Source organism: Camelina sativa, chromosome 11 (assembly GCF_000633955.1).
Source record: "Camelina sativa cultivar DH55 chromosome 11, Cs, whole genome shotgun sequence".
Lineage (NCBI taxonomy): Eukaryota > Viridiplantae > Streptophyta > Magnoliopsida > Brassicales > Brassicaceae > Camelina > Camelina sativa.
In genome coordinates this window covers 42,118,055-42,126,484 of record NC_025695.1, presented here as the reverse complement: position 1 = coordinate 42,126,484, position 8,430 = coordinate 42,118,055, and the positions used below count along the sequence as shown (strand labels likewise).

Here is an 8,430-nt window from a genome sequence, read left to right as displayed (position 1 = left end):
TGGTCTAACTATCTCATCTGACTCGTAAAGTAGAAAACAGATCTAAACTCAAAGTTCTGACACAGGTTTTGTAAATTGCACCACATATGGTATTATCGCTTTCTTCTGTTTTCCTTTTCTATTTTGTTTATATTGGTCCGCCGGTTCACTTGTGTAGTTGTGTGTTCGCTAATTTGATACTTTTATTGTCATAAATAACTTGACAACATTTATACATTTCGATTTTTCCAAAAACAACTCTACGCATTAAATTTTTAATCCCATAAAAATCTCCAAACTTATTTTAATAGATCTTTAGAGACTGTATCTATATTATTATTTTTGAAGTACATTTTGTGTTATGCCCTTGAAGTTTTCGTTATTTAATTTGTTTTATTTACAACATTAACCCCTAACTATTTTTCTAAAATAACAATTTCTGGAAATTCATTTAATGGAACTATTTAAATCGACCTAATTTGATACATTTATTGCCATAAATAGTTTGACAACATCTATACATTTCGATTTTTCCAAAAACAACTCTACGCAATTAAATTTTTAATCCCATAAAAATCTTCAAACCTATTTTAGTAGATCTTTAGAGACGGTATGATCTCTTAAATTTAAATGACACAGCCGAGTTTGAGTAACAAATGATTATAATTGCAATCAATATTATAACGTTAATAAAGTTCATAAAAACTAGAACCCAACTTTAGAAACTTAATAATCGGGTATATTTAACTTTAGCATCAAGAAAAATATTTAATATAATATATACCGTGTTAAAAAACTGAATATTATTCTGCGATAATGTTATCAACTCAAATAGGAAAACACTAAAATCTTTCTTTTATTGCTACGCATCGTAAACTCCTTGCTCATCAAGCATTTTCCATGTATAAATATCAACTTCACAAACGAAACACAACACACAACCAAAATCACTAATATGACAGTTCTGAAACACGGGTTAAACCACTAATATGATGGTTTGTTGTTATATAGCGGGACATGTTATGAACATGACAGTTTGAATTAACATGAATATAAATATAAAATATTATTAATTCGGTTTTGAAACACGGGTTAAATCTTCCTTTAATTATTTGGTCAATACCACTAATACAAGAATATTAGACATATTAAATCAGGGTAATTTAACTAAAATGTTGTAAAACAATTAAATCATTGGTAAAATTGTGATTTAATCCGACAATAGCTTATAAATTACATATTTATTTCCTCTATTATTGTTCTAATAATTGATAATCCAAACAAAATTTTATTTAATCAAACAAAACAAACTAAATATATTAAAAAAAATGGTACTATTTTTTATAATATTGTCCTGCAGTACACCACGGGTTAAAATCTAGTTTTAATTATAATTTCAAACACTTATCTACTTTTTAAACAATGAAATCATTTTAAGTTTTGAAAGATAGAAAATTCATAAAAGCTAAACCTGTAATCGGTTTATTTTATCAAAAATAAGTTTTTGATTAGTGTTTATATTTCCCTAACTAAAATACAATAAACATACTGATTATTTAATCAGTACATAAATGTTATGACTAATATAATTGTCATGATTTTATCACTGATTAAGATATATTTGAATTACAACATACTAGTATCTAAAAGCAATATACACATTTATGACATCTCTATCACTATAATTGTCTATAACCATATATTGTATAATGTACAATCAATCATATATCGGTCCAGCGTTAGTCACCCGATTATGCCCTTTTCTTTGACATCTCAAACATTATAATAATAATATATATAATATAAACATATTCCCTTTTTTAAAACTTATAGTATATATTATATAAAGTATAAACCATACGTGTCATTGTGAACATCATCTCCACTTCCTACTCTCTCTCTCTCCCTCTTTCTCTCTCTGTCCGACGAGCCTTCACGAAATCGGAAGCAGATGGAGGATAATTTGGCTCGTCGGAGTCTTCTATCCGCCGTGAACATCATCTCCACTTACGCGGTTCACGATCGGCGATGCTGGTTCAGCGAAGACGCATCCTTCAGTTCAGAGTACTAGGAAGCAAAGGGTTTTAAATTTTGTCTTGAGAGCAGTGCGACGCCTTCTTCGATAGTAAATCAATCGGCGAAATTAAGGTATCATTTCACTTTAATGATATTGGTGAAAAGTTGGATTTTGAACTCTTCTTGTTCGTCCAACAAATGATCTTAGCTTTTGATTGAAGCCATCGATTCGTTCAGTCTTGGCAATTTACAATACTGTGCAGATTGGATGGGAATCTGTCATATCGACGATAATGCTATAACCATTTACAATTTACAATATCGACGATAATGCTATAACCATACGTGTCATTGTGAACTATTATTAGCGGCAATTTACAATACTGTGCAGATTGGATGGGAATCTGTACTATAAACCCTCTACTTCTCATTGTAAGTTAGATTCCCTCTCTAATTAGTAAATCAATTCTCTTAATTGCGTGTGTTTCTAGCTAGATGTATGCTATTGTGTACAAACACTGATGGTCTGGCCCAGTGCAATAATAGATGCATCTTCTCTTATCTTGAAGTTGTGTAAAAGAGATATTGATTCACAATATTTGACTGCTTTTGGTCGTCGTATTTTATCATGACAAGTAGACTAGGCTAACACTGAATATTTGTATGTCCGTGGCTTTGATCAACACTAATTAAAATACTCCATGGTCCTCACGACCAACACTGAATTGATGTTGTGAATGCTATAATTTTCTTGTCTGAATGTGATCACTCTATACATATACATTACGATATATCAGCTACAGGTTGCAGTGCCTATTTCCATCGAATGAAATTTCAGGGAAAGAAGTCTCAATATTGTCTTGATGTTTATATGCTGCAGCTATATATGTCAATACTTTAATCTGTTCATGAATCAATCTTTGATCACTGTATATATTGGTCCGTCTGTTGTCAAATAGAAGATGATTGTTGTTCTTGTTTCATTTGCAGGTGCATACATGGCTTGGATATGTGAGACCAAAACAATTCACTTAAGTCTCGTTGTAGAATATTTCTTGTTTTGTGGATTCACTTAAGATATTGACAAATGATCTTAACTAGCTTGCTTATTGGTTTTGCTTTCAGCTTGGCGCTAATGCTGTTTCTCTCGCCGTCTGCAAGGCTGGCTTTGTTGTCAATGGAATTCATCTAGGCTTCATGACATCATTGTAAACATGGTATACATATCAACACATCTTTATCAGCTGAAGTTCTGTGATAAGCATCTTTGTCTTGTGTGTTAAGCATTCTCACTTTTATGTTTACACAAGTTTTTTAAAATTTGAATTTTTAGATCCTCCTATTTTAGACCCTTCCATTGGACTATGTCAAAACTAATAAACTTGCTTCAGTGTCTAACTTTTAACTTTTCATTTTTTTCAGTTATAAGTATTGTTGGATCCCAAAAAATGGATCCAACCGTTGAAGATGCTCACTTCATTTTACCATACCATTTGGGCAAACTATACAAATCTAAATTTACGTTCAATAAAATATTACTTTACAAATTATTTTCGAATTTGGAGTACTTTTTCTTAGCTTGTGTGCATGGGAAATATAATTAATGTTGCGGCTTCGTCGGCTCGCCTTGTTATTAGTTTTTTTTTGAATAATACTTGACAGATTTGGCTAAATCTACTGTTATTCAGTATCTTTGCTTATAATATAGCTTAAGAAGGTGCTTCTATAGGTCTATCAATACAACACGTTAGCAAGCAACATTTCTCCTCCAAAGGTAAATACAGTTCTCCATTAATCCGCAGTTTTATTATAGGTTCTGATTAGTAATAAAGTTTTTTCGTGACTGGTATAAGTTTTACTGTAGTATTATATATTGAAAATGAAGGTTAAGTTCAAGGAGGCATTGCGGCCGTTGTAGGTTTTTTAGCCCATCAAGAACACCTCATCTGTGAAAGAAGAAATAAAAATATTTTAGAAAAACTATTTCACATCATTTGTGTAATTATATTTTATTTATGCATTGCTGTAATATTTTAATATTTGATTATCTAATAAAATGAGTTATGTCTTTTACTTTTTAATCATGAAGATATATATATTTTAATTTGAAAAAAAATAAATAAACAATATTAAACTAATAGCTAATGTGCCGAACAAATGATATAGCAAAATACTGTGATTAAAATTAATGTTGTAAAATGAATTGCATCTTACGAATATGCAATGGAGCTACGCGACGAATAAAAATTGCATTAATAATATTTTACAACCATTTTATTTTGAACATTGTCATAAAATATATGTAACAATCATATACAAAAGAAAATTACTAAAAATTTGCCACAATAATTGCTTCATATTTTTCGTAGCTTTTATTTATGATGATTTATGTTGCATTGAAACATCGTAATTATACCACTAATTTACTGCATAAATAAAGTTACAATACTACAACACAAATAGCAATAAATTAATTTGTTGGAAAATTGTAATGTTATTTGCTACAAGTTTTATATGGCAATAAATTGTAATAATTTAGAGTTGTCACAATTATGGGACATATTTACTATGATAAAAAGTTGTATTAATACGACATATATAGTAAAAAGTTAGTTCATTGTAAACTTTGCAACATATGTACAACAAATTTACAACGTCTAAACAGCAACGAACCAAATGTATCTCAATTTTGTTGCAATATCATGATTTACAATGATATATTAAATTATTGCAACAATTTTCAGTGTTGTAATATGATTATTTTCTTGTAGTGGTTTGAACCGGAAAGTTCTCATCTTTGTTATCTCCAACAAAGTTCTGACCTTTGTTAGCGCCGCCAGACTTCCCACCTTTGTTAGCCCTGTCAAACTTGATACCTTTATCATCATCTCCGGTCAAGTACTGAGAATAATAATTAAAGTCTCATAATAACCAAAGCATAATTAAGTACTGATATCATGTCCAGATATGTCAAAATTAAACAAAAACCTTAATTATAACATGCATGATAAAATGAGAAAAAAAAAGATCAACTTTATCCTCGTTTACTTACGTCCACCGGAGCTTGTTTCTGCTGCTGCCGCTTCCAGAGCTTCCACGTTTGCTGGAGCTTTGGTCGGAGCTGTCTAAATAAAAGAGAGGCTTTAGGTAAAACATGTTAAAAATGAAAAAAAAAAATGATTTTTGTTGTTCTCTTTATATATTATTTACGGGTTGTTTCTGCTGCTACCGTCGGAGCTTCCACCTTTGGCGGAGCTTTTTTCTGAGCAGAAAATTGCACTTTTGCTACATCTCTCTTTGCATTGTTAATTTATAATATTACTTTATGATATTATTAGGAACATATTTTATATTGAGATTTCAAAAAATATATATTATCTTATTATCTTATCGAATTTTGTTATTTTTTACAATAACTTGACTCAGAACCAACAAAATTTATTAATTTATAGTGTTTATTAATTAATAGAATATTAATTTATAGAGATTTGACTTTACGTCATCCGAACAAAAATAAAACGAAGCCAAAGTAAAAAACATACCCAAAAAATTAAGGCTCCCAAAACCATTTATTTCTATAAATCCCAATGCAGGCAAGTGCATACAAAATATGGCTCATAACGTGACGTAGCTTAATTTGTCGCCGCAAAGAACAAGAATCAGACAATTAGCTTTGTACAACTAATTTGCTTTTGTTATATATGTAATGAGTATATAAGACGCCTGTCGATTTTTAATTACTTGAATTTTTCATGGAGATCAAGTTCATATTTACAAAAAAAAATCAATAAAATACTAATTTCAATTTTTGAAAGCTCTCTATTTCAAATTGTTTAATCAGTTAATAAGCAAGTCGAGTGGTGTTTTTTAAGGGGTGCTCATACAATTTCTCAGCCTAAAAATTAAAAAAAAAACTAAAAAATTGGCCCACAAAAATTGAGAACCGTTGCTCTGAGAAGCAGAACCTGGTAAAAAACGGTACGTGGCAACTTGTGGTTGGATGTTATTAAAATATAAAACACAATTTTTTTATTCCTTATTTTCTTCGTTCTTTTTGCCGACCCTCTCTCTCTTTCCTCCCTCGACGAGCCAACGAATCCGGATTTCACCCACCGTCTCTCTCTTTCTCGCATCACATCGACTGCTTCCGAGCTGTTCAATTGATCATCTTCTTCTTTGGTCTCTCTTCTTCTTTCTTGGGTTGTTGGTCATCGCTTCCGAGCTTTTCAATTGATCATCTTCTTCACCGTTTCCTTCGTGTGTATTTGGTTTCTCATGGAGCCTTTCGACATTCTTCATTATTCTCTTTTGGTGTTGCTCCCACGATTTAGGTACCTCATCTGAAGTCTTATTTGGTTTCCCTTATCGTGATGAGAAAGCTATTTAAATAGTTTTGGATAGCTTTGTTTTTTGCTCTGTCTCTTATGTTTTTTTTTTGTTTGGTTGAAATTAAGAGTTAGATTGTGGAATTGGTATGATGTGGTCTGTGTTAGGCTTAAAGAGTGGAAAGCTAGAATTTTTTGGGTTGGATCTGGTTGCTGCAATTAGGTTATGTTGCTTGTTGATTGGAACTTGGTCTCTGTTAATGTTCAAAATTAGGTTTTCTGGTTTTTGTTACTTGAGATTATGTCCAAAATCCCGATCTGCTCATGTATATGTTTTATAGATGGTGCTGCCCTTCTACTCTGACTTCTTATCAAAGCTAGATAGAAGTCCTTTACGATTTTCTGGATTTCTGTATAGTGTTGCTTAGAGCTGATTTGTGTAAGTTGCTCTGATAACCAAGGAAGAAAGGTTATAGGGAAATCCACTCTCACTGATTCCTTGGTCGCTGCTGCTGGTATCATTGCCCAATAGGGAAATAGCTCCGATACTGCTCCTTGTGGTAGGGAAGAGATCGATGATATTGCTCTCTTCGCTCTTTAAGAACACAACAAACGAGAGGTTTGGTTTCCTCCAACCTAATCTGTATATAATCTGCAATTTGTGTGTAGGATTGTTATCCTCTTAGATGATGTTTTCAAGTGATTTGGATTCTAAATTTATAATTTTTATAGCGTATACTCAAGTGATTTGCGTGTATGAAGATTGAAGAGTAAAGTTCTTATGATTTCTCTGTTTACATCCTTTATATGGCTAATCAGGTTGTGTTTTAATGTTTTATATTAGAATGATGTTGTTGAGCTTGCTAGAGTGTTAAAGGCAACAGAGCAGGTGATTGCTGGTAAGCTCTAACATCTTTTACGATTAGGTCGCACATTTTATTGGATTAGCATTGGGTATTGCGTACTATGCCCAATGCTTTGACTGCTATTTTGCCTAAGCTGAGGGACAGACCCATGTATCAAGGCCAGGACAAGCTTCCCCTTATTGTTTGGATGATGGCTCAGGTCCTTGTTCAGCGGAGACAAGTTCTGCAACGGTCCTTGTTCAGCGGAGACAAGTTCTGCAATGGGATCATCTGCCGTGATACCTGCTACACATTTCCTTTGCCTTTACTGGGATGGGATCACTCTAACGTGTTCATCGCCCTCGGTTACGAGATTGCCACGGGCTGTCGTATGCTTTGTAGTTTTTGGTGCTCTTGCTCATTGTCCACTCTGTTTGACAAGCATCGATATCGCAAGCAATGTTTAGGCTCTGTCTTGTATTAAAAAAAAAAACACTTATATGCCATTCTTTAGTAGATAAAGATTCTGTGTGATCCTTTCTCTAAAACTGAGGTTTCTGACCTACACGAAAAACCAACATACCATTATCAAGGATTCTACATTTCTACGTGTAAGATCTCCTTTCATGGTATGGTTACCTTGGTGACTTGGTGTCATCATTGAACAGAGTACATCAACTTTGTATCACATCTTGTGAACAATAGTTTTTTTGACTCCTTTCTTGTGCATCTATGATGTTCTCGTGACTTATGGCATATGGACCAACAAACTCGACAGCCAAATAAAACAATCTATCTGAACCCCTATAGGTAGTACTCCAATCAGATGTGTACAGTATGTCATATATAACTTGGAATGAATATCAATAACAATCTTTTTTTTTTTGTTTTTTTTTATGTTTTTTTCAATGTGTAAAATTTATTCATCAATTGCACTCTTCTCTAAACAAAATCAAGAATCGAGTGAAATTGTAAAATGGACTATGTTACAGAGTCTGATATGTTTTGGTTTTCTTTTTTGAGACATTATAAATTTATTCTCCTTATAAATCCAAACGAAATTTCTAATAAATTTCACCAAAATTCAAGATATCCGCTTGACAATTAGTTGGAATTTTTTTTTTGTAAAATATGTTTAATATTCCCGAATACTGTAAAATATTTTTGTTTCCCTTTTAAATGTAATATAAGTAATTAAAATAATTTTTTATCATTTTAAATTATTAAAATTTGAAAATTAATAAACAATAATTTAAAAATAATTA

The 8,430-nt window shown here is 31.8% G+C and overlaps 1 long non-coding RNA gene across 1 annotated transcript; it reads left to right on the top strand.

Annotated features, from left to right (window-relative positions):
- LOC104725960 lies at nt 6,337–7,780 on the top strand. Its single transcript, XR_757990.2, has 2 exons — nt 6,337–6,939; nt 7,165–7,780. It is a non-coding gene; the product is annotated as an uncharacterized LOC104725960 (long non-coding RNA).